The sequence below is a fragment of the Delphinapterus leucas genome, unplaced genomic scaffold (assembly GCF_059928025.1).
Source record: "Delphinapterus leucas isolate spDelLeu-1000000601 "Yukka" unplaced genomic scaffold, BTC_Dleu_Yukka2 spDelLeu_asBTCV2_sq25, whole genome shotgun sequence".
NCBI classification, from domain to species: domain Eukaryota; kingdom Metazoa; phylum Chordata; class Mammalia; order Artiodactyla; family Monodontidae; genus Delphinapterus; species Delphinapterus leucas.
Genome location: NW_028322234.1, coordinates 16,724,421 through 16,748,634, shown reverse-complemented (window position 1 = coordinate 16,748,634; position 24,214 = coordinate 16,724,421). Strand labels below are relative to the sequence as shown.

Genomic DNA, 24,214 nt, shown 5'->3' with positions numbered 1-24,214 from the left:
TCCTGAATATACCATTCATCCACTTTCCCCAATGTTAATATCTTGTCCCTTTTTCTTTTTCATCTTCTCTCTGCAGCCAACTAGGAGGTTTTGCTAGTGAAAGGGCGCCCTCTTGTGGTCACTATTTTTCTCCACCGAACGTTTTCCTTGTATATTGTGGATACAATTACTTTGTCAGTGTCTATTTCACAAATATCTTCTCCTTGTTGTGGCTTGCCTGCTTGCTTTCTTCATAGTGACTTTCAATGAGCAAATGTTTAAAAGTTTAATGACCAACTTGATCTTTTATTTATTTATTTGGTTGCGCTGGGTCTTCGTTGCCGATGGGCTCCTTAGTTGCGGCAGGTGGGCTCCTTAGTTGTGGCATGTGAACTCTTAGTTGTGGCATGCATGTGGGATCTAGTTCCCTGGCCAGGGATGGAACCTGGGCCCCTGCATTGGGAGCGTGGAGTCCCAACCACTGCGCCACCACGGAAGTCCCAAGATTTTTCTCCTGTGTTTCTTCCAGATGCTTTAGAGTTTTATCTCTTACATTCAGTTCCATGATTCACTCTGAACTGACTTGTGTACACTATATTATGATGAAGTTATAGTTTCTGAATCGACAGACATGCCCTTAAAAAAGGATACCTATACGAATTTTCAATTCTCCCCAAATTGAGCCTGTTAATTTAATGCAAATAAACCAGCTGCAGCCCATCCTGGACACCATCCACTGCACAACTGAACTTCTCCAAACGCCTGAGATGACAGTTCACAGCCAGGAACTGCTCGCAGAGTCCCCAGGCCTGTCCCAGCCTCACCTCAGTCACCCTGGCAGCCCTCCCTGTACCAGAAGCATCCTGCCTAGAACTTGGAAAAAGGCTGGGGATGGGTCCCTAAAATGGGAGAGGGGGCGGTTAGGGCAGAGTAGAGGCTTCTCTGTGTGCGATTGGAACAAACATCTGTGCAGGGCCCTGGGGAGGCAGCAGAAGCAGCAGGTGCTCAGGGCCACTCTCCTGTCCACATTGGGATACATTATATTATATATGCTCTTTATATGGTTAATTTTTGTCCCTCCCCACTGGAATCTAAGAAGGATGAGGGCAACGATTTTTGTGTTCGTTTACTGCTGTCTTTCCCCGTGCAGACAATAGTCTGGAATACAGAGATGCTTAAAGAGCATTTTTTTTTTAGGAGTCCCCATGCATTTTTCCATCTCCCAATACAAATACATATATAGGTACAAAAGTGAAAACATGAGCTAGGTCGCCATCCAGTGGCCACTATAGGATATCACAAGGCATATATTAGTAACAAAAGCAACACGTAGAGAAATGAATAAAATATGACCCCATTTCCCCAAGAAATAAAAGACTTTCAGGGGAGAAACATTCCAACAATGGGAATGTCTTTTTATACGGGTGTGTTAGCCTGAGGAACATGTTCGGAGAAATAAGCATTTATTGCTTATGCGAGCTGCCATTGCTTATCAGAGTAACCTGGGCGCTCAGGGATTAGTGGGAGGCCACGCCCCCAGCAGTATCCCTGGGCCTCGTTAGGCGATAACCACGCCCACTAGGCGGATCCCTCCTTAACCGCGCCCACAACTTAATTTTGGTTTCAGGAATGACCTAGAGGGAAGAGGCCGGACATTGGGCCCAATCGCGTCCCGCGGGGGGGGGGGGGGGGCGGGGGAAAAAAAAAATCGCCTTTCTCTGCTCGGTGATTGGAGGATGCCGTTGGCCCTCCCATCCTCGGGGCTCCACCAGTCCCAAGCCGAAGGCTTGCCCCCTTTTCCGCTCCCAGCAGCCCTGGAGCCGGAAGCGGAAGCGGCGGTCGGGGAGTGGGCTACAGGCGGTGAGGTTCTGTTCAGGTGCCAGCCTGTTTCTCCAGGGGGAGGTTTTTCCTGTGTCCACCGCAGGTCCTGGCCCCGCGTCTGCTCTTCGGCCGGGGCTGGAGGAGTGGCGGGCGGCGGTGGGAATGAGTCAGAGGGCGGGGCGCAGTTCAAAGAGTAGGGGGCGGGGTCTTTAAAAGCTCGAATTCCCGGGTCCCGCCCGGGTGAAGGTCAGTGGGACTGGACTGAGCCCCGGAGGTTTTGGTTAGCGTGGGACCTTCTGACCCCCTAGGCCTTAGGACCTGGGTCGGACTCACTGTAGGATTTTGGGGAAGGATGGGTGTAGGTGAGATGTAAATGCAGCCTGGTTTCCATTGGCTCAGAGCAAAACTGAGCTCCGTGCAGAGGGGTCAGCGTTGGGTTTGGACGGCGAGTGGACCCAGGCCCTGTTTCCTTGGGAACCCCGAAGATAAGATGCCTGTGGATTGTATGTCCGGAAACCTCTTATCTGAGCCCTGCACCTGGGGGGAGATGGAGACGGATTCTTGGTATCTAAGAGAATCAGGCCTCACAGGCAGGAGAGGGACGTTGTCTTCCTTCTGATAGGACTTCGGTCAGAAGCTGTGCTTTTAATGGACAGAGTATTCAGCGAGGTAGACGGGAATGGCTCAAAAGGGAGTTGTTTTGACACTTTACAGCTGTAGCGTGTTCTTGGAGGATACGTTTCCCGATAATTTTGCATCTGGCTTTATCCGTCCTCCCAGCATGATGAATGACAGGGCAGGTACTTTCTCAGTTGATTTTTACTATCTCACTCGTGTCCCGTCAGACCTTCTGGTCAGCTGGGCGCCAGTCGTAGCCCCAAGCCTTAATCAGCTCTCCGGTGGTAGTAGGCAAGTTGCTAAGCCTCAGAGCCTATTTCCAGCCTGTAAATCGAACGTACATAACGGTACGTGCATTTAGCAAGTAATGTGTGGGATGTAAAGTGTGGACTATTATTTGAATTCCCTGGCAGTCCAGTGGTTAGGACTCTGAGCTTTCACCGACGAGGGCCCGGGTTCAGTACCTGGTCGGGGAACTAAGATCCCGCATGCTAAGCGGTTTGGCCTAAAAAAAAAAAAAAAAGGTGTTGATTATTTTTAGTGTCAGCTCATCATTGTGGTCGTCCTCCTCATATTAAAGTCTTAGACCCCTGAAATGCAGGCGGCAGAATGACAGCACTTACGACCTTGGACTTGGGAGAAAAGACTCTAGTATCAAATGAATGGTCTAGAGCAGTGATTTTTCAACCCTGGGATAATTTTACCCCCAGGGACACTTGACAATATCTGGAGACATTTTTGTACCACCTGGCGGGTGGAGGTGGGGTACTACTGGCATCTAGTGGGTGGAAGCCAGGGATACTTCTCAACACCCTGCCCTGAATGGGGCCGCACTTACAACTAAGAATTATCCCCAATGCTTAATAATGCAGATACGGAGATACCCTGTCTAGAGTGAGTGATGCATGATGTGGAGTAGACATTCATTAACTACCGTGATATCGTTATTCTATTATTGGTGAGTTTTCACAGAGAAATGATTTTCTTCCAGATCCAAAGTAATTCCTTAATCTCAACGAAACACCATTTCCATATTTGCTTTTTAATGAAGTAATTCAAAGAAATGTACAGAAGTAATATACCAGTTTTAACATTTAGCCATATTTGCTGCACACACTGGTAAAACAGTACAGATATTTGTCCCCCTCCCTCCCCAGAGGTAGCCATCTGTAATTTGACATATCACTTTCTAGTCTGTGTATGTAGGCTTTTTGTTTGTTTTTTAGAAGATGTTGGGGGTAGCAGTTTGTTTATTTATTTTTCCTGTGTTGGTTCTTCGTTTCTGTGCGAGGGCTTTCTCTAGTTGTGGCAAGCGGGGTCCACTCTTCACCGCGGTGCGCGGGCCTCTCGCTATCACGGCCTCTCTTGTTGCGGAGCACAGGCTCCAGACGCACAGGCTCAGTAGTTTTGTGGCTCACGGGCTTAGTTGCTCCGCGGCATGTGGTATCCTCCCAGACCAGGGCTCGAACCCGTGTCCCCTGCATTAGCAGGCAGATTCTCAACCACTGCGCCACCAGGGAAGCCGTATTTGTTTGTTTGATTGGTTGGTTTGTGTGTGTGTGTGTGTGTGTGTGTGTGTTTAAAAACTGCCATAACGGAATACTACTGTGTGAAGTCATCGCCTGCGTTTTTTGTTGTTTTTTTGCCCCCCTCCAGCATTATTTTTGGGATTTAGTTTTTATACCTCAGGGTTTCTCAAATTTAGCACTGTTGACATTCAGTACCAGATAGTTCTTTTTGGGGGGGCCGTCCTGTGCACTGTAGGGTGTTGAGCAGCATCCCTGGCCTCCACTCACCAGATGCCAGTGACAGCCCCTCCCCAATCAGTCGTGACGTTCAAAACGGTCTCCAGACACTGCCAAGGTCCCACCAGGGGGCAAAATTGCCCCTGGTAGAGAACCAGTATATATGTTAAGATGTAATTAGTTCCAGACATCTCCTTTGTATGTGGTATTTTTTTTCTCAGTGTTTTACTTTTGTTACCCACTTGGCTCCTTGGACTCTTTAATCAATAGAAATTGATAGGAAGCCAGATGAGGAATTGAGGCAGGGCTTTACTGGGACTCGTGCTGTGAGGGAGAGAAAACAAGTATCGGGGGCCCTTGCTCCCTCCCTGAGGCAGGGGAGCTGGTCCTTTAAATGGGATAGGGGGGCAGGTCCATGGGTCCCCCCAGAGGGGTGGCGTAGGTGGCCTCACGCCCTTGGTGGTGCTGTGTGCAGGTATCATGCACAGTACCCTGCTTTTCCCCCAGCACCTCAGAAATAGCAACTGGGTTTTTGGTCATTTTGTATCTTGTTCAGAATTCGCCACAACTGTGCTTGGATGCAGTTATTTTTAGTCCCTTATAGTTTCTTTGTATTCTGTTGCGGAGATTCTGGTGCTCCAGGAGATGTTTGTCCAGGTGCAAGCACTGCAGCAAAGGGTCCCAGGTCCCAGCCTATCTCAATTTGTGTAGTTAAGTGAACAAATTCTTCTTGTTAAAAACTGGGCAACGTATGGCACCAAATGGTATACTGTGAAAAAGAGGTCTCCCATGCCAGTCCTCATGTCACTTGGTTGAGCCCCTTGAAAGCCATCAAAATTTCCAGTTGCTTTTGTGAGTTTTTAGATCTGTGCATGTATCAACGTGTGTTCTTTAAGCCCAAGAAGACAACTGATGGATACATTTTCGATTGTAATAGAAAATGCCACATTGTCCTCAAAGTGGCTCCCCGGGGTGTGAAACGAGCTTCCCCCCCGAATTCTGGCCAGTACTTGAAAGCACACAGCTCTCAAGTTCATGGTGAGGTGGAAGGGTTGAGTCAGCTCTCACTTGTGTGGCTGGGTACACCTTACTCACCTAAGCTAGCTTTGCATCTTTTTGAAGTTTCCTTCTATGGCAAGATTCCCTGGCCACGTTTTGCAGAGCTCACTTTTGCTAAGAAGATTTGATTCTTCTGTCAATTTTAGTCCACAGTTTTTTTTTTTTTCTAGCATGTCTGATTTCTCAGAGTGAATACTTGCAGTTTTTGGTGTCCTGCAAGCTCTGATTTTTCTGGTGTTTTTCTTTCACGGAGGCACCTGCTGACCAGTATGATAGCCAGTAGCCACAAATCTTGTTTTTATTTAAACAGCTTAATGTGTATTTTTTTTCAAAAAGCTTCATTGAAATATAACTCACGTACCATACCATTCACCATTTGAAATGTACACTTTAATGGCTTTTCGTATTCACAGAGTTGTACAACCATCATCACAGTCATTTTTAAAAATAAATTTATGTATTTATATTTATTTTTAGCTGCATTGGGTCTTCGTTGCTGGGTGTGGGCCTTCTCTAGTTGTGGCGAGCTCGGGCTTCTCATTATGGTGGCTTCTCGTTGCAGAACACGAGCTCTAGGTGCACGGGCTCAGTAGTTGTGGCACGTGGACTCAGTAATTGTGGCTCGCGGGCTCTAGAGCGCAGGCTCAGTAGTTGTGGTGCACTGGCTTAGTTGCTCCGTGGCATGTGGGATCTTCCCGGACCAGGGATCGAACCCGTGTCCCCTGCATTGGTAGGCGGATTCTTAACCACTGCACCACCAGGGAACTCCCGTAGCAGTCATTTTAAGAATATCTTCACTAGGGCCTCCCTGGTGGCACAGTGGTTGGGAGTCCGCCTGCTGATGCAGGGGACACGGGTTCGTGCCCCGGTCTGGGAAGATCCCACATGCCGCGGGGCGGCTGGGCCCGTGAGCCATGGCCGCTGAGCCTGCACGTCCGGAGCCTGTGCTCCGCAAAGGGAGAGGCCACAACAGTGAGAGGCCTGCGTACCGCAAAAAAAAAAAAGAATATCTTCACTACCTCAAAAAGAAACCCTGTACCCTTTACCTGTCACCCCCTATCTCCCCAACCCCTACCCCAGCCCTAAGCAACCACCAATCTACTTCTGTCTTATTAGATTTCCCTCTTTGGGATATTTCATATAAATAGAATCATATAATATGTGGTCTTTTGTGATTGGCTTCATTTATAATGTTTTCATGGTTCATCCATGTTGTAGCATATGTCAGAATTTCCTTTTCAAGGCTGAATAATATTCCCGTGTAAGGATGGACCCCATGTTTATCCATTCATCTGCTGATGGACACTTGGGTGGCTGACACCTTTTGGCTGTTGTGAACATTTGTGTACAAGTATGTGTTTGAAGCTGTTCTCAACTCTTTTGCTAGATCCCTAGGAGTGGAATTGCTGGGTCATGTGGTAACTGTATGTTTACTCACTTGAGGAGCTGCCAGACCTTTCCCACAGCAGCTCCACCATTTTACATTCCCACTAGCAGTGAATGAGGATTCTGATTTCTCCACGTGTCACCAAGACTCGTTATTAGACTTTTTGATTCCAACTGCCCTAGTGGGTGTGAGTGTTACCTCGTCGTGGTTTGGGTTTGCACTTCCCTGGTGGCTCATGGTGTTGAGCATCTTTTCATGTGTTTATTGGCTCCCTGTGTACCTTTCTTGGAGAAATGTCTCTTTAGCTCCTTTGCCCACTTTTACTGGATAACATCTTTTTATTCTTGAGTTGTAGGAGTGTTTAAAAATCCATTCTAGATACAATTCCCTTATCACATATATGATTTCCAATTATTTCCTCCTATCCTGTGGATTGGCTTTTCACTTTCTAGATCATGTAAACACATCCCCAGTCTTGCCCCAACCCCTGTTCAGTCACCCTGGGTGAGCCCTCCAGCACCAGAAGCATTCCTTCTAGAACCTGGAAAAGGTTGGGGCTGGCTCTCTGGGGAGGTGGGGTGTGGGTGAGGTGGGGGTCGGCAGAGCAGAGGCTTCCCTGTGTGTGATGGGAATCAAACAGCTGTGCTGGGCCTGAGAGAGGCAGCAGAGGGACAGCTGCTCACAGACACTCCCCTGTTCCTTACCTGTGTACTGTGCCCTTAACATGTGCCCCCATACTGGGATTTATTATATTTATTATATATGCTATTAATATGGTTAATTCTTTCTTTCTTTCTTTCTTTCTTTTTTTTGTGGTACGCGGGCCTCTCGCTGTTGTGGCCTCTCCCGTTGTGGAGCACAGGCTCCAGACGCGCAGGCTCAGCGGCCATGGCTCACGGGCCCAGCCGCTCCGCGGCATGTGGGATCTTCCCGGATCGGGGCACGAACCCGTGTCCCCTGCATCGGCAGGCGGACTCTCAACCACTGCGCCTCCAGGGAAGCACGGTTATTTCTTTATTTTTAATTGAAGTATAGTTGATTTAAAATATTGTGCCAGTCTCTGCTGTATAGCAGAGTGACTCAGTTATACAAATACGTACACATATATGTACATTATTTTTTTATAATTCTTTTCCATTATGGTTTATCAGGATATTGAATATAGTTCCCTGTGCTATACATTAGGACCTTGTTGCTTATCCATTCTAAATGTAATAGTTTGCATCTATCAACCCCAAAATCCCAGTCCATCCCTCCCCCCAGCCCCCTCCCCCTTGGTAGCCACAAGTCTGATCTCTATGTCTGTGAGTCTGTTTCTGTTTTGTAGATGGGTTCACTTATGCCATATTTTAGATTCCACATATAAGTGATATTATTTGGTATTTGTCTTTCTCTTTCTAACTTACTTCACTTAGTATGATAATCTCTAGTTGCATCCATTGTTATTTTTTTGGCCTTGCCCAGAGGCTTGTGCGATCTTAGTTCCCCCACCAAAGATTGAACCCGGTCCCCTGGCAGTGGAAGCACGGAGTCCTAACCACTGGACGGCCAGGGAATTCCCAATATGGTTATTTCTTGTCCCTCCTCACTGGAATCTAAGAAGGATAAGGGATTTTTGCGGTCATTTACCACCATATTGTCCAGTGCAGAGACTGGTCCGGGACATAGGAGATGCTTAATGAGTATTTATTAGAGGAATCAGCCGCAGTTTTGTTTGTGCACACACAGAAAGTCTTGGAAACGTTACGCTGGTGACAATGTCTTTGGGGAGAGCGCTGGGGGACAGGGTGTTGGGACTGAGAGGATCTTTTTATTGACAATGGATTGCCACAAAAAGTCCTTATCCTTCAAAGAGACCCTATGCTTTTGTTTGGGCAGATTATCATTGTATTATTTAGTGTTTTTTTTTTTTAAAACTAGTTGCATAGAAATGTGTATGAAACGATCCCATTTTTCTAAAAAAATTAAGAGAAATCCTGAATATGGGCATATCGTCCTCGAGCACGGGGGGGGGGGGGTGGGGGGGTGGGGGTGGGGGGGGATGCAAACAAAAACCACGACGCAGAGGTGGAGACAAATAGAAACCACACCCCCGAGGAAGCGGCATCTGTTAGGTACGCCCCCAGAAAGGCGGGGACAGATACAGCTACGCCCATGGGGCGGTCTCAGCCTCAAAGCCCGCCCTAGATGCACGGATTCTGTCTTAGAGCCCAATCGCGTTGCAGTGGGCGGGAACTCCAGTGCTTCCGCCCAAGATCAGTGGATGCTGCTCGCCCCTCCCACCCCAGAGGTTCCGCCAATTCCCGGAACGTCCCATCTCTTCCGGCCAGCCGGCCTCGGAGTGGTGGTGGTAGCTTCCGCCACCGCTGGGCGCGGCCCCAGTACTCCGAGGCCAGCGGGGCTCAGCGAGGGTTGGGGCGGTCACAGCCCAGGGCGGAGCTCTACGGGCAGCGGGTAGGGTCGTTTTGACACGTCTCCTGCCCCATGGAGGTAGCTCCGAAGGCCGGTGGACCTCGGGGACCTAGGTAGGGGCTCCCGACGTTTTCACCCCGGGAGTCCGGGACCCCCGATGGTCCCCCCGCCAGACTCTCTCTGCCGGCGCCGGTCTGGGGTCCCACTGCCATGGTGGGCGAGTTGCGCCCCCTCCCAGTGCCTCAGTTTCCCTATTTATTTATTTATTTTATTTTTGGCTGCGTTGGGTTTTCATTGTTGCATGCGGGCTTTATCTAGTTGCGGTGAGCGGGGGCTATTCTTTGTTGTGGTGCGCGGGCTTCTCATTGCCGTGGCTTCTCTTTGTTGCTGGACACGGGCTCTAGGCGCGTGGGCTTCAGTAGTTGTGGCATGCAGGCTCAGTAGTTGTGGCTCGCGGGCTCTAGAACGCAGGCTCAGTAGTTGTGGCGCACGGGCTTAGTTGCTCCATGGCATGTGGGATCTTCTCGGACCAGGGCTCGAACTCGTGTGCCCTGCATTGGCAGGCGGATTCTTAACTACCGTGCCACCAGGGAAGCCCAAGCCTGGCTCTCTTTAAGCCTTCCTCAATATCACCAAACCTAGTTTCTTTCTTTCTTTTTCTTTTTTTTTTTTTTTTCCCCCACCTCCGCTTGCGGGATCTTAGTTCCCCAACCAGGGATGGAACCTGTGCCCCCAGCAGTGAAAGCACCAAGTCCTAACTACTGGCCGCCAGGGAATTCCCTCAGTATCACCGCACCTAAGCCAAATCACTGTAAGTCTTTTCTAGCACCCTCTTAGAGCAACCCCATGATTCCTTATGCTATGTGTTCTTCCTGGCTGCAGGGAGTGATAAACCCACTCTTTTCAACCACAGGCATGTGCCTGGTGGTCTTTGCCTGGGGAGGCCCTGATGGGCTAACACAGAAGCATTTCCGGCAGTGTCGGCACCTGGCAAGTATTATATTAGTGCAGCTGAGATTTTTATCATCATCCATCGCTCGTGCAGAAGGGTGCAGACCAATTTCTGACAAACGGCACATCCTCATTACTATTCATTTTCATCACAAATTACTTTCAAAAGCCAATTCTTGAATCTTGTGTTCGGGCATTTAAACCATTTCCTTCCATCTGCATTTTATTTCTTGTTGAGTGTGAAATAGTTCAAACAAAGGAAAGTTCAGAGACCAATAAAACAAATCCCTCGCATTATTTGCCACCCAGGTTTAATAAAATTGAACAGTGGCATTTTGGCTGCATAAAAATATAAAACATGTATTTGAAGCTCCCTTTGAAGCCCCTTCCACTCTCCCCAGAGGTAAGGGTTTAGCGTCTGTGAGTCTTTCTGTTTATGTTGTTACACTTTTACTACCTGAGTGAGCATCCTTGAGCAGTGTGTGGAATTCTTCTGTGGGTTTGGAAAGTTTACATAAATGTAAATGGTATTGTATTTCACATAGCTATCTTTTTTGAAAGACTATGAACCAGTCATTAAAATTGTATTTTAGGGCTTCCCTGGTGGCGCAGTGGTTGAGAGTCCGCCTGCCGATGCAGGGGACACGGGTTCGTGCCCCGTTCCGGGAAGATCCCACATGCCGCGGAGCGGCTAGGCCTGTGAGCCATGGCCGCTGAGCCTGCGCGTCCGGAGCCTGTGCTCCACAACGGGAGAGGCCACAACAGTGAGAGGCCCGCGTAACGCAAAAAAAAAAAAATTAAAAATTGTATTTTAGATTATCTGATGACAGAGGAAAGTGTTCAATATATATTATTAAATGAAAATGTTACAAAGCAGTATGTATAATATATATTTTTAAAATTTTTGTTGAAATATAGTTGATTTACAATGTGTAGTTTCAGGTGTATGGCAAAGTGATTCAGTTATACATATACATATATATGTATTCTTTTTAAGATTATTTTCCATTATAGATTATTACAAGATATTGAGTATAGTTCCCTGTGCTCTACAGTAGGACCTTATTGGTTATCTATTTTATATACAGTAGTGTATATATTTTAATCACAAACTCCTAATTTATCCCTCCCCACCTTTGGTAACCATAAGTTTGTTTTCTATGTCTGTGAGTCTGTTTGTGTTTTGTAAGTAAGTTCATTTGTATCTCTTTTTTTTTTAGATTCCGCATATAAGCAATATCATATGATATTTGTCTTTCTCTGTCTGATTTCCTTCACTTAGCATGATAATCTCTAAGTCCATCCATGTTGCTGCAAATGCCAATATTTCATTCTTTTTTATGGCTGAGTAGTATTCCATCATATATATGTACTGCATCTTCTTTATCCATTCATGTGTAGAGGGACACTTAGGTTGCTTCCATGTCTTGGCTATTGTAAATAGTGCTGCTATGAACATTGGGGTATGTGTATCTTTTCAAATTATGGTTTTGTCTGGATATATACCCAGGAGCAGGATTGCTGGATCACATGGTAACTCTATTTTTACTTTTTAAAGGACCCTCCGTACTGTTTTCCATAGTGGCTGCACCAATTTATATTCCTACCAACAACGTAGGGTTCCCTTTTCTCCACACCTTCTCTAGCATTTATTATTGGTAGACTTTTTGATGATGGCCATTCTGACTGGTGTGAAGTGGTATCTCATTGTAGTTTTGATTTGCATTTCTCTAATAATTAGTGATGTTGAGCATCTTTTAATGTGCTTTTTGGCCATCTTTACATCTTCTTTGGAGAAATGTCTATTTAGATCTTCTGCCCATTTTTTTATTTTTAGTTTTTTTATATATAGAGCTGTATGAGCCATTTCGATATTTTGGAAATTAATCCCTTCTGGGTCACATCATTTGCAAATATTTTCTCCCATTCTGTAGGTTGTCTTTTCATTTTGTTCATGATTTCCTTTGCTGAGCAAAAGCTTTTGAGTTTAATTAGGTCCCATTTGTTTATTTTTATTTCTATCACTCTAGGACAGAGATCCAAAAAAATATTGTTGCGATTTATGTCAAAGAGTGTTCTGCCTGTTTTCCTCTAGGAGTTTTATAGTATCCGGTCTTACATTTAGTTCTTTAATCCATTTTGAGTTTATTTTGTACATGGTGTTAGAGAATGTTCTAATTCGATTCTTTTATGTGTAGATGTCCAGTTTTCCCAGCACCACTTGTTGAAGGGACTGTCTTTTCTCCATTGTATATTCTTGCCTCCTTTGTCGTAGATTAATTGACCATAAGTGCATGGGTTTATTTCTGGACTTTCTATCCTGTTCCATTGATTTAATGTTTCTGTCTTTGTGCGCTTACCATACTGTTTTTTGTTTGTTTGTTTGTTTGTTTTGCAGTATGCAGGTCTCTCACTGTTGTGGCCTCTCCCGTTGCGGAGCACAGGCTCCGGACGCACAGGCTCAGCAGCCACGGCTCATGGGTCCAGCCGCGCCACGGCATGTGGGATCTACTCAGACCGGGTCACAAACCCGTGTCCCCTGCATTGGCAGGCGGACTCTCAACCACTATGCCACCAGGGAAGCCCTACCATACTGTTTTGATGACTGTAGCTTTGTAGTATGGTCTGAAGTCAGGGAACCTGATTCCTCCAGCTCTGTTTTTCTTTCTCAAGATTGCTTTGGCTTTTTGGGATCTTTTGTGTTTCCATACAAATTTTTTAATTTTTGTTCTAGTTCTGTGAAAAATGCCATTGGTAATTTGATAGGGATTGCATTGAATCTATAGATTGCCTTGGGTAGTATGTTCATTTTAACAATATTGATTCTTCCAATCCAAGAACATGGTACATCTCTCCATCTGTTTCTGTCCTCTTTGATTTCTTTCATCAGTATCTTATAGTTTTCAGAGTACAAGTCTTTTGCTTCCTTAGGTAGGTTTATTCCTAGGTATTTTATTCTTTTCGATGCAGTGGTAAATGGGGTTGTTTCCTTAATTTCTCTTTCTGCTATTTCATTGTTAGTGTATAGAAATGCAATTTCTGTATATCAATTTTGTATCCCACAACTTTACCTAATTCATTAATGAGTTCTAGTAATTCTCTGGCATCTTTAGGATATTGTACATATAGTATCATGTCGTCTGCAAACAGTGACAGTTTTACTTCTACTTCTTCTTTTCTAATTTGCACTACTTTTATTACTTTGTCTTCTCTGATTGCTGTGGCTAGGAATTCCAAAACTATGTTGAATAAAAGTGGCGAGAGTGGGCATCCTTGTCTTGTTCCTGATTTAGAGGAAATGCTTTCAGCTTTTCACCATTGAGTATGATGTTAGCTATGGGTTTGTCATATATGGCCTTGATTATATTGAGATATAGTCCCTCTATGCCCACTTTTTTGAGAGTTTTTATCATAAATGGATGTTGAATTTTATGAAGAGCTTTTTCTGCACCTCTTGAGGTGATCATATGGTTTTTATTCTTCAGTTTGTTAATGTGGTGTATCACATTGATTGATTTGTGGATATTGAAGAATCTTTGCATCCCTGGGATAAATCCTACTTGATCATGGTGTATGATCCTTTTGATGTATTGTTGGAGTTGGTTTGTTAGTATTTTGTTGAGGATTCTTGCATCTATTTTTCATCAATGATACTGACCTGTAGTTTTCTTTTTTTGTGATATATATATAATCTTAATTGGTTAAAATTTTTTAAAATTAATAAACCTTACCTTTTAGAGCAGTTTTAGATCTGTAGAAAATTTGAGCAGAAGGTACAGAAAGTTCCCACCTACCCTTTGCCCACCACACACACACACACACACACACACACACAACACACACACAGTTTCCCTGCCTTGCATTCATGTAGTACATTTGTTACAATTGATGAGCTGATATTGATACATTATTATTTTTAACATTTTTTATTGAAGTATAGTTGATTTACAATGTTGTGCCAGTCTCTGCTGTACAGTAAAGTGGCTCAGTTATACACGTATAGACATTCTTTCTTTTCATATTCTTTTCCATTATGTTTTATCACAGGATAGTGAATATAGTTGCCTGTGCTATACAGTAGGACCTTGTTGTTTATCCAGATACATTATTATTAACTAAAGTTCTTAGCTGACATTAGGTTTCACCCTTGGCTTTGTACAGTTCAGTGGTTTTCGACACATGTATAATGGCATGTGTCCATCATTATTGTATTATACAGAATAGGGTCACTGCCCTAAAAATCCCCTGTGCTCCACCTCTTCATCCCTCCCTCCCCCAATCCTTGGCAACCACTGATTTTTTTTTAAGTTTTTTTTTTTTTAATTTTTGGCTGCATTGAGCCTTCGATGCTGCGCATGGGCTTTCTCTAGTTGTGGCGAGCGGGGGTTACTCTTCATTGCAGTGTGCAGGCTTCTCATTGAGGTGGCTTCTCTTGTTGCTGAGCACGGGCTCTAGTCATGCGGGCTTCAGTAGTTGTGGCACGTGGGCTCAGTAGTTGTGGCTCACAGGTTCTAGAGCACAGGCTCCGTAGTTGTGGCGCATGGGCTTAGTTGCTCTGCGGCATGTGGAATCTTCCTGGACCAGGGCTTGAACCCATGTCCCCTGCACTGGCAGGTGGATTCTTAACCACTACGCCACCAGGGAAGTCCAACCACTGATCTTTTTATTGTCTCCATAGTTTTGCCTTTTTCAGAATGTCCTAGAGTTGGAATCATAGTGTGTAGCCTTTTGAGATTGGCTTCTTTAACTTAGTAATATGCATTTGAGGTTTCTCTGTGTCTTTTTGTGGCTTGATGGCTCATTTCTCTTTATCACTGAATAACATTCCACTGTCTGAATGTACTATACTTTATCCATTTACCTACTGAAGGATATCTTGGTTGCTCCCAGTTTTGGTCAGTTACAAATAAGGCTGCTGTAAACATCCATGTGCAAATTTTTGTGTGGATATAAGTTTTCAAATCCTTTGGATAAATACCAGGGAGTGCCATTGCTGGATCATATATTGAGAGTGTGTTTAGTTTTGTAAGAAATCACCAACCTGTGAAATCGCCAACCTTCCAGAGTGGCTGGACCACTTTGCATTCCCACCAACAATGGATGAGAGTTCCTGTAGCTCCACATCCTTGTCAGCACTTGGTGGTGTCAGTGTTCTGGATTTTGGCCATGCTCATAGATGTGTAATGCTTTCTCATTTTAATTTGCATTTCCCTGATGACATAGGATGTAGAGCATCTTTTCATATGCTCATTGGTATCTTCTTTGCTGAGGTGTCTGTTTAGGCCTTCTGTCCATTTTTAGATTGGGTCATTTGTTTCCTTATTGTTGAATTTGAAGCATGCTTTGTATATTTTCAACACAAGTCCTGTATCAGATGTGTGTTTTGCAGATTTTTTTTCTCCCAGTCTGTGGCTTGTCTTCTCATTCTCTTAGCAGCGCCTGTCACAGGGAAGGAAGTCCAGCTTGTCAAACCTTTTTTTAAAAAAATGTTTATGTATTTATTTTGTTGCACTGGGTCTTAGTTGTGGCACGTGGGCTCCTTAGTTGTGGCTTGCCAGCTCCTTAGTTGTGGCATGTGAACTCTTAGTTGCGACATGCATGTGGGATCTAGTTCCCTGACCAGGGATTGAACCCCTGCATTGGGAGCGTGGAGTCTTGACCACCACGCCACCAGAGAAGTCCCTATCAATCCTTTCTTTCATGGATCGTGGGGGTGTTGAGGTTGCAGGTGGAAGTGCTGTGTCTCAGTTGCATGGGTGGGTACAGATCACATCTGGGAGAGCTTGGCTGGTGCCAGGGCCTTTCAGGTGGCCTGTGGGTGCCGGAAGAGAGACATAGCAGGAGGGAAGAGGGAGTCAGCTGAAAGTTTTGGTTTGAGATCAAAATGATCTGAGCGTGGGTGAGCGCTGAGGGGAAGGGCCCCTGGGCTGGGGCTGCCGTAACAAAGGACCACCAACTCAGATGGCATCAAACAGGAGGAGCTTATTAAGGTGTTGGCAGGTGTCTGAAGGCTCTGAAAGAGGATGCTTCCTGTCTCCTCCAGCTTCTGGTGGCCGGCAATCCCTTGGTGCTCCTTGGCTTGTAGACCATCACGCCAGTCTCTGCCAGCATCTTCATGTGGCCTTTTTTTTTTTTGTGGCCTTTTTTTTAAATATTTATTTTTTTTATTTAGGCTGCACCAGGTCTTAGTTGTGGCATGTGGAATCTAGTTCCTGACCAGGGATCAAAGCTGGGCCCCCTGCACTGGGAGCGCAGAGTCTTATCCATTGGACCACCTGGGAAGTCCCTTCATATGGCCGTTTCCTTGTGTGTCTGTGTCGGGTTTCCCTCTTATAAGGTCACCAGTCATTAGATAAAGGCCTACCCTACTCCAGTATGACTTCATCTCAACTAATGAAATCTGCCATGACTTGTTTCCAAATAAAGCCCACTTCTCAGGTGCCAGGGGTTGGGCTTTGAACATATCTTTTTGGAGGACACAACTTGACCTGCAGCAGAGGGGGGACCCTGGCGGGTGATGACAAGGCAGGAGCAGAGGCCATGGGAGTTGGGGGGCGGGTTAGGCGGTGAGGAGTCCAGGGTGTGGAGGACAGAGCGCTGGGAGTGTCCTTGTTGGGGACTTTGGGACCCTGAATGATGCAGATCCGAGGGTGCTAGGTAGCACCAGAGGGAGAAGGGGAGTGAACAGGGGTGGGGGACGTGACAGAGACCAGAGAGGAAGTTGGTGATGGCAATGGGGAGAGGATGACTTGTGGGGGGAGTGTGGGTAGCAGAAATAGGCGGAAGAGCCTTTGGGAATGGACAAACTGTCCTGCTCACCAGGGGTACCAGTCATTGTCCTGATTGCAAAGAGAGACTTAGGACCTAAGACAGAAGAGGCTGTGCAGTGGCAGCCAGGAGGGGGGCCCGAGGGAGCACTCTGTCCAGAGTTCTTTCAGTTCTGGGAACGTTCACCCCCTCTCTTCCCTTTGTTCTCCCACATGGCCAAATTTCCATGTCCATATGGAGTCTCACCTGTTTGCACCACTGCATAGTTCCCTTGCATGGTCCTGATAAAGTTCATTCTACTCTCTGACACTTCAGTGCGGTATTTGGTCACTTTGAACTCTGTTGCTTTTATCATCCTTTTATATCCACGCTTAGTATCTGCTGTAGACTGAATGTGTCCCCCCAAGTTCATGCTGACTCCTACTCCCTCCCTTCCATGGGATGGTGTTGGGAGATGGGGCCTTTGGGAGGTCATTAGTCATGAGGGTGGGGCCCCATGATGGGATTAGTGCCCAGTCTGTGGATTCTGTTATGGCAGCCTGAGCAGGCACTGAATTATTATGAAATTTACTGAACTCACCTGTGCTGAGTTCCCAGCCCATCTGGTGTGTCATCATTGCTCAGGGGTGGCATCTTTTATTATTCATAAGACTGTTCCCTATCTTAAACTTGGGGTGGTTTTCATGTTAATCCTCTTCCCCTGGGATGGGGACCTGTTTGGGGCTGGCGTTAGTGACTGATGGCTCAGACAGGACCCAGAAACCATTCCCTGAGAGGCCACAGGGCCATGAAGGGGGACATTCTGGCATTGCTGCTGCTGAGCCCAGCAACAGTGGTACGGACGTTCTTACCAGACGGCAGCTGCCGACGGGTACCCCGAGTGAGGTGAATCCCTGGTCTTGGTGTGGGCACCTTCCCTCGGTGGGGATGCGGCATGGTCCTGCCAGAGGCTGGCCAGATGGAGGGCCAGGCGCCCAGCTGGCTGATGTCTGAGTTGGGCAGGCCATTTTCTGAGGGTGCCACTCCAGAACCCCACTCGAAAGTTCATTTGTCCCCTTAAACAGCCAATCTCTCTGAGCTGGTCTCCTCCTGTGCACAGCAGGGATATTGTCACCCCTTCCGTGGGCTGTGCGGGTGGGCCCTGGGTGTGATGCGGCCACAGGTCTCCGGGGGTAGGAGTGTGGTGGCCTGGAGGACTTGGGGATGCGTGGGGTCACCTGGCCTCTGTCTCCCCAACTCCCTCCAGCCCTGCCTGCTCAGGATCTTGTCCTCTCCATGAGGGGGACTCAGTAGAAGATGGGACGTTTGCTGGGCTTCTGATGATTTGGTTGTAAGTGAATGAGTGGAAAATCCCTCCTCCTTCAGAAGGACTTTCCATTTTTTTTTAAAGATTTTTTTCCACGTGGACCACTTTTAAAGTCTTTATTGAATTTGTTACACTATTGCTTCTGTTTTTATGTTTTGGTTTTTTGGCTGCGAGGCATATGGGATCTTAGCTCCCCGACCAGGTATCGAACCCACACCCCCTGCACTGGAAGGCGCAGTCTTAACCACTGCACCTCCAGGGAAGTCCCAGGACTTTCCATTTTCTCAAGGGTGGACACCTCTCCTTCCCAGCCTGGAGTCAGCAGCCAGCCAAGGCCGGGCTCCTGTTTCCCTCAATTCCCTGGGCCTCTTAGGGGCTGGAGGGGCTGCCCTGACACACGGGGTCTCTCTCACACCTCTTTTTAGCCGACTAGTTGCTGCATGTCCTGAGGTCCTGTGGGGACACAGAAGGAGCTGTGAGGCCCCAACGTCCCAAGAACTCGCGGTCCCCGTGGGGGGATGTTGACTTGTTCCCTGGGTGTTCCCTCCGTGCCCTCAGTGGGCCTGGGCCCGTGTGGACCCGGGACAGGTCAGGGTGAGGTGGGACGAGCCCGTCTGACAGCAGAGAGCCACGTTCAGCCTCCAGACCTGCATCAGAGAGATTCTGGAACCTCTAGCTGGTAGGCGATCACCGCCAGGCGCCCACAGTGCCGGCCAGGTTGGAGGGCGGGCTCAGAACAGCGCTGCGTGTGCTGGTTCCCCTCCTCAGCCAGCCCCGTAGGCGTGTGGGGTGGCGTAGGACTCAGGAGTGTTTGAGGATGTGGCCGTGGACTTCACCCCGAGGGGTGGGTGTTGCCGAATCCTTCCCAAAGGAATGTCCACGGAGAAATGATGCTGGAGACCTGGCCTTGCTTGGTAATACTGTCCACTCCTCCACGTTCCCTGGGCCAGGGCTCCCCGGCACTGCTGACATGGGGGCCGTCCTGGGCGCTGTGGGGTTTGGAGTGGCATCCCTGGCCCCACCCCCTCGATGCCGGGAGCCCGCCAGCGGTAACAATCCCAGAGGTCGCCAGACATGTGCGCGTGTCCAGGGGCAAGCTCACCTGGGTGAGAACAGGCAGGTTCACACCTTAAGGCAAGGTGTGTTTATTTGGCTTCTGCTCTTGCTTGAGTGTTCCCCCCCACCCCCACCCCGGATTCGGGAGCCGTGGCAACAGCACCGGGACCCGCCCTCAGTGAAGAGCCCTCCCCAGGCGGCCACGTTTCCCCAGCAGTGACTCGACCTCCTGTTTCCTGATGCCCTTTGGCGTGCAGGGTGAGGGCGACTGGGGGATCTGGTCCCCTGAAAACCATCACCTGTGTCCACAGAAGTCTGGGTCCCCGTTGGCAGGTCTAGGGTCAGATTTGCCAATCCTTGGAGCCCTGGAGACGGCAGTATCGGCTCCAGTCTGAGGGAAGGATTTGTAGTTCGGGGCTGTGTCCTCCTACACCATCCATCCCGCATCTTCCTGTGCGATCAGGAAGCCCCACAGACCTCCCAGGATCTCCCAGTGGGACCAAGAAGAGTCAGGGACTCTGGATGGAAAAATTCTCCAGGGCACCTGGAGAAAAACTAAATTTAAAAAAAAAAGTATTTGTCATTTCTACCCTTTGTTGCCAACATCAGCCGACCCCTCGGAGGTCAACACCAGCCCTGTTCTCTACCCAGTGGCGGATGCTGCTTCCCCACATTTCCCTTCACATTTGGGGGCCCATGTTTTAAGATATCTCTATGGGGTTTGCCTGCTTTTACTCACCTTTGTCCAGCCATTTCTTTCTTTCTTTCTAGCATTTTAAAATTGAGACATAATTCACATACCATAAAAGTCACCATTTTAAACTGTCCCATTCACTTGTTTGTAATATATTCACAGGGTTGTGCAGCCATCACCACTCTCTAGTTCCAGAACATTCTCATCACTCCCAAAACAAGACCCCCTGCCCATTAGTAGTAGTCAGTCCCCACCCTCCTTCCCCAGCCCCTGACAACCACAGATGCACTCTCTGTAGATTTGCCTGTTCTGGATGGTGTTTTTTTTTAATTTTTAAATTTAATTTTTAAAAATTATTTTTATTTTATGGTATTATTATTTTTGGTTACATTGGGTCTTCGTTGCTGTGCATGGGCTACTCTTCGTTGTGGTGCACGGGCTGCTCATTGCAGTGGATTCTTTTGTTGTGGCGCACAGGCTTCGGTAGTTGCAGCATGCAGCCTCAGTAGTTGTGGCATGTGGGCTCAGTAATTGTGGCACATGGGCTTAGTTGCTCCGTGGCATGTGGGATCTTTCCGGACCAGGAATTGAACCTGTGTCCCCTGCGTTGGCAGGTGGAATCTTAACCCCTGCGCCACTAGGGAGGTCTGTTCTGGATGTTTTACATCAATGGAATCACACTCTGTGTGTCCTTTTGTGTCTGGCTTCTCTCACCGAGCATCATGTTCTCAAGGTCCATCCATGTTGTAGTGAGTGTCAGTGCTTCTCTCCTTTTCATGGCTGAGTAATATTCCATTGTATGGATGCACACATAGTGTTTATCTGTTCACCAATTGATGGACATTTGGGTTGTTTCTACTTTTTGGCTGTTGTGAATCATGCTGCTGTGAACATTTGGGTACAAGTTTTTGTGTGGACATCTGTTTTCATTTCTCTTGTAACTCCATGTTTAACTTCTTGGGGAACTGCCAAACTTTTCCACAGTGGCTGCACAGTTTAACATTCCCACCAGCAGTGCATGAGGTCCACTTTCTCCACATCTTCGCCAACACTCTTTTGTATGAGTTTTTGTTTTCGGCCATGCTGTGCAGCATGGAATCAAATCCGTGCCCCCTGCAGTGGAAGCATGGAGTCTTAACCACTGGATCACCAGGGAAGTTCCCTGTATGAGTCTTCTTTTTTTTTTTTTTTTAATAAATTAATTTATTTATTTAGTTTTGGCTGCATTGGGTCTTTGTTGCTGCATGTGGGCTTTCTCTGGTTGCAGAGAGCGGGGGCTACTCTTTGTTGCCGTGTTTGGGCTTCTTATTGAGGTGGCTTCTGTTGTTGCCGAGCACAGGCTCTAGGCACATGGGCTTCAGTAATTGCGGCTCGTGGGCTCTAGAGCACAGGCTCAGTAGTTTTGGCACACAGGCTTAGTTGCTCCGCGGCATGTGGGATCTTCCTGGACCAGGGATCAAACCTGTGTCCCCTGCATTGGCAGGCAGATTCTTAACCACTGAGCCACCAGGGAAGTCCCTGTATGAGTCTTCTTGACCCTACTATGTGTGAAGTGGTATCTCATTGTCGTTTTGATTTACATTTCCCTATTGAGTAGTGATGTTGAGCATCTTTTCATCTGCTTATTGGCCATTTATATGTCTTATTTGGAGAAATGTGTATTAAAATCCTTTGTCCATTTATTTTTTTTTTGTGGTACACGGGCCTCTCACCGTTGTGGCCTCTCCCGTTGTGGAGCACAGGCTCCGGACGCACAGGCTCAGCAGCCATAGCTCAGGGACCTAGCTGCTCCACGGCATGTGGGATCTTCCCAGACCGGGGCACGAACCCGTGCCCCCTGCATCGGCAGGCGGACTCTCAACCACTGCGCCACCAGGGAAGGCCCTTTGTCCATTTTTAATTGTTTTTTTTTCTTTTTATTGTTCAGTGTTACTCTCTTTTTCTAAGAATTTAGTAATTTTTTTGTCCATTTTATTGTAGACTGGAGGACTCAGCTTACAACCAAGGAGTCAACTTCTAAACAGGATATTTTTGGAGAAAAGACATTGGAGGGCATAAAAATGGTAAGATTCAGGAGGGATAGATCCTGGTCCTTTGCTCTCAGTAAAGTCAGTTGGGATCAGGAGAGAAATGTGAGGCAAATGACTTTTATTCAAGACAAAATTGTATCTCTGGGGAAAGTCTTTGAAAAGTATGAATCAGGAGAAAACGAATGCAAACTTTTTCTGCCTAAAACCAGTTGGCAAATGTTTTTGGTTTTGAGGTCCGTGGGTTTTCTATGACAACACCTCAGGCAATAAAGGAAGGAACGTGTCCGTGTTCCAATAACCCCCTTTTCCCCTCCCAGTAACCCTTTATTTTATTTATTTTTTTTTTTTTGCGATACGCGGGCCTCTCACTGCTGTGGCCTCTCCCGTTGCGGAGCACAGGCTCCAGAAGCTCAGGCTCAGCGGCCATGGCTCACGGGCCCAGCCTCTCCGCGGCACGTGGGATCTTCCCGGACCGGGACGCGAACCCGTGTCCCCTGCATCGGCAGGCGGACTCTCAACCACTGCGCCACCAGGGAAGCCCAACCCTTTATTTACATGGGGTTGGATTTGGCCGGCAGGCCAGAGTTTGCCGGCCCCACCCTAAACCTAACTCAAAAGTTTTTTTTCTGGAACATTCCCAGAAGTAAACATTTCCACAGACGTCCCTCAGTTGGAGTGAGTGTTTGAAGGAGAATTCAGAATTAAACAGGGATCCAAAACCCACTTCCTGTAATCTGCCTCAGGAGGGCCACAAATGTGATGGAGTCTCTGGCAATGCATTCACCCTCCTCGCTTCACACACACTTACTAAGGACCCAGGCAACTCTCACACTTGCTCACACTCGCCCAGAACCAGAGACTCTGCGTCTGTGATCACAGCCGGGCTCATGCTGGGGAAGGCCCTATGGGGCAGAAGAGCCTCCAGGAGGAGCCCAGATGTGATGTGGCACAAGCGCCAGCAGGAAACTTGGGAAGTCCGTCATCCTTCCGGAAGCGCGTGAGAACTCACCAGGGGGAGGCCCTGCAAGGATGCCCAGTGCTCAGAGCCTTCAGCCCACACGAAACATATTAATAGTTCTACAGTGAAATGTAGAAAGAGTCATCCTAAGTGGGATAAATAATACTACAAAGTGCTGTACAAAAGTTGAGGTCAGATTTTCCCAAAAATTAATGCAGAAATGATCTTACATTACTGCAAAATGAGTTGCCAAAATTACACATTCAAAGACTTGTGGATTTTGGAATTGCAGATAAGGGTCTGGGGAGCTCTATAAAATTTCTAAACCTGTATGCACCTAATAACTTGGCCTCAAAATACTGTAAGAAAAAAAAAGACAGAATTAAAGGAGAAACTGCAAAATTCACAGTCAAAATGGGAGATTTAGGGCTTCCCTTGTGGCACAGTGGTTGAGAGTCTGCCTGCCAATGCAGGGGACACGGGTTCGTGCCCTGGTCCGGGAAGATCCCACATGCCGTGGAGCAGCTGGGCCCGTGAGCCATGGCCGCTGAGCATGTGCATCTGGAGCCTGTGCTCTGCAACGGGAGAGGCCACAACAGTGAGAAGCCCACATACCGCAAAAAAAAAAAGGGAGATTTAGGCACAACACTCTGAGTAAGAGGAAGTTCCAGCAGTTAAAAATTAGCTTACACAGTTGTTTTTCAGGTTTTCTCATAGCTTGATCTAATGAACTTACATAAAACTATTAAACCAACAATTAGAAAATACACAATCATAACGAACCCACATGGAGAGTTAACGTTAAAGTAACAACATATTGGATGCATCAGGGATTGCAAGCATCCTTAAACAATGGCTTCAAGAGGGATCTATAGGGCTTCCCTGGTGGCACAGTGGTTGAGAATCTGCCTGTTAATGCAGGGGACACGGGTTTGAGCCCTGGTCTGGGAGGATCCCACATGCTGCGGAGCAACTAGGCCCGTGAGCCACAACTACTGAGCCTGTGCGTCTGGAGCCTGTGCTCCACAACAAGAGAGGCCGCCATAGTGAGAGGCCTGCTCACTGCGATGAAGAGTGGCCCCCGCTTGCCACAACTAGAGAAAGCCCTCGCACAGAAACGAAGACGCAACACAGCAAAAATAAATTAATTAATTAATAAACTCCTACCCCCAACATCTCCAAAAGAAAAAACAACGTATCTATAGGGACTTCCCTGGTGATCCAGTGGGTAAGACATCAGGCTCCCAGTGCAGGGGGCCCGGGTTTGATCCCTGGTCGGAGAACTAGATCCTGCATGCATGCTACAACTAAGAGTTCACATGCCATGGTGAAGAAGTCCGCATGCCGCAACTAAGAGTACACGTGCTGCAACGAAGATCCCACGTGCCTCAATGAAGACCTGGCTCAGCCGAAATAGATAAATAATTTTT

The 24,214-nt window shown here is 47.3% G+C and overlaps 1 pseudogene across 1 annotated transcript in view; it reads left to right on the top strand.

The window, feature by feature from the left end:
* The first annotated feature begins 8,646 nt into the window (after nucleotides 1-8,646).
* LOC111165983 (uncharacterized) overlaps nucleotides 8,647-24,214 on the top strand; it is a 52,747-nt pseudogene continuing 37,179 nt past the window's right edge. Inside the window, exons 1-2 of the transcript XR_016391524.1 lie at nucleotides 8,647-9,832; nucleotides 21,777-21,859. The product of XR_016391524.1 is annotated as an uncharacterized LOC111165983 (transcript). The remainder of the gene's footprint in view (nucleotides 9,833-21,776; nucleotides 21,860-24,214) is intronic.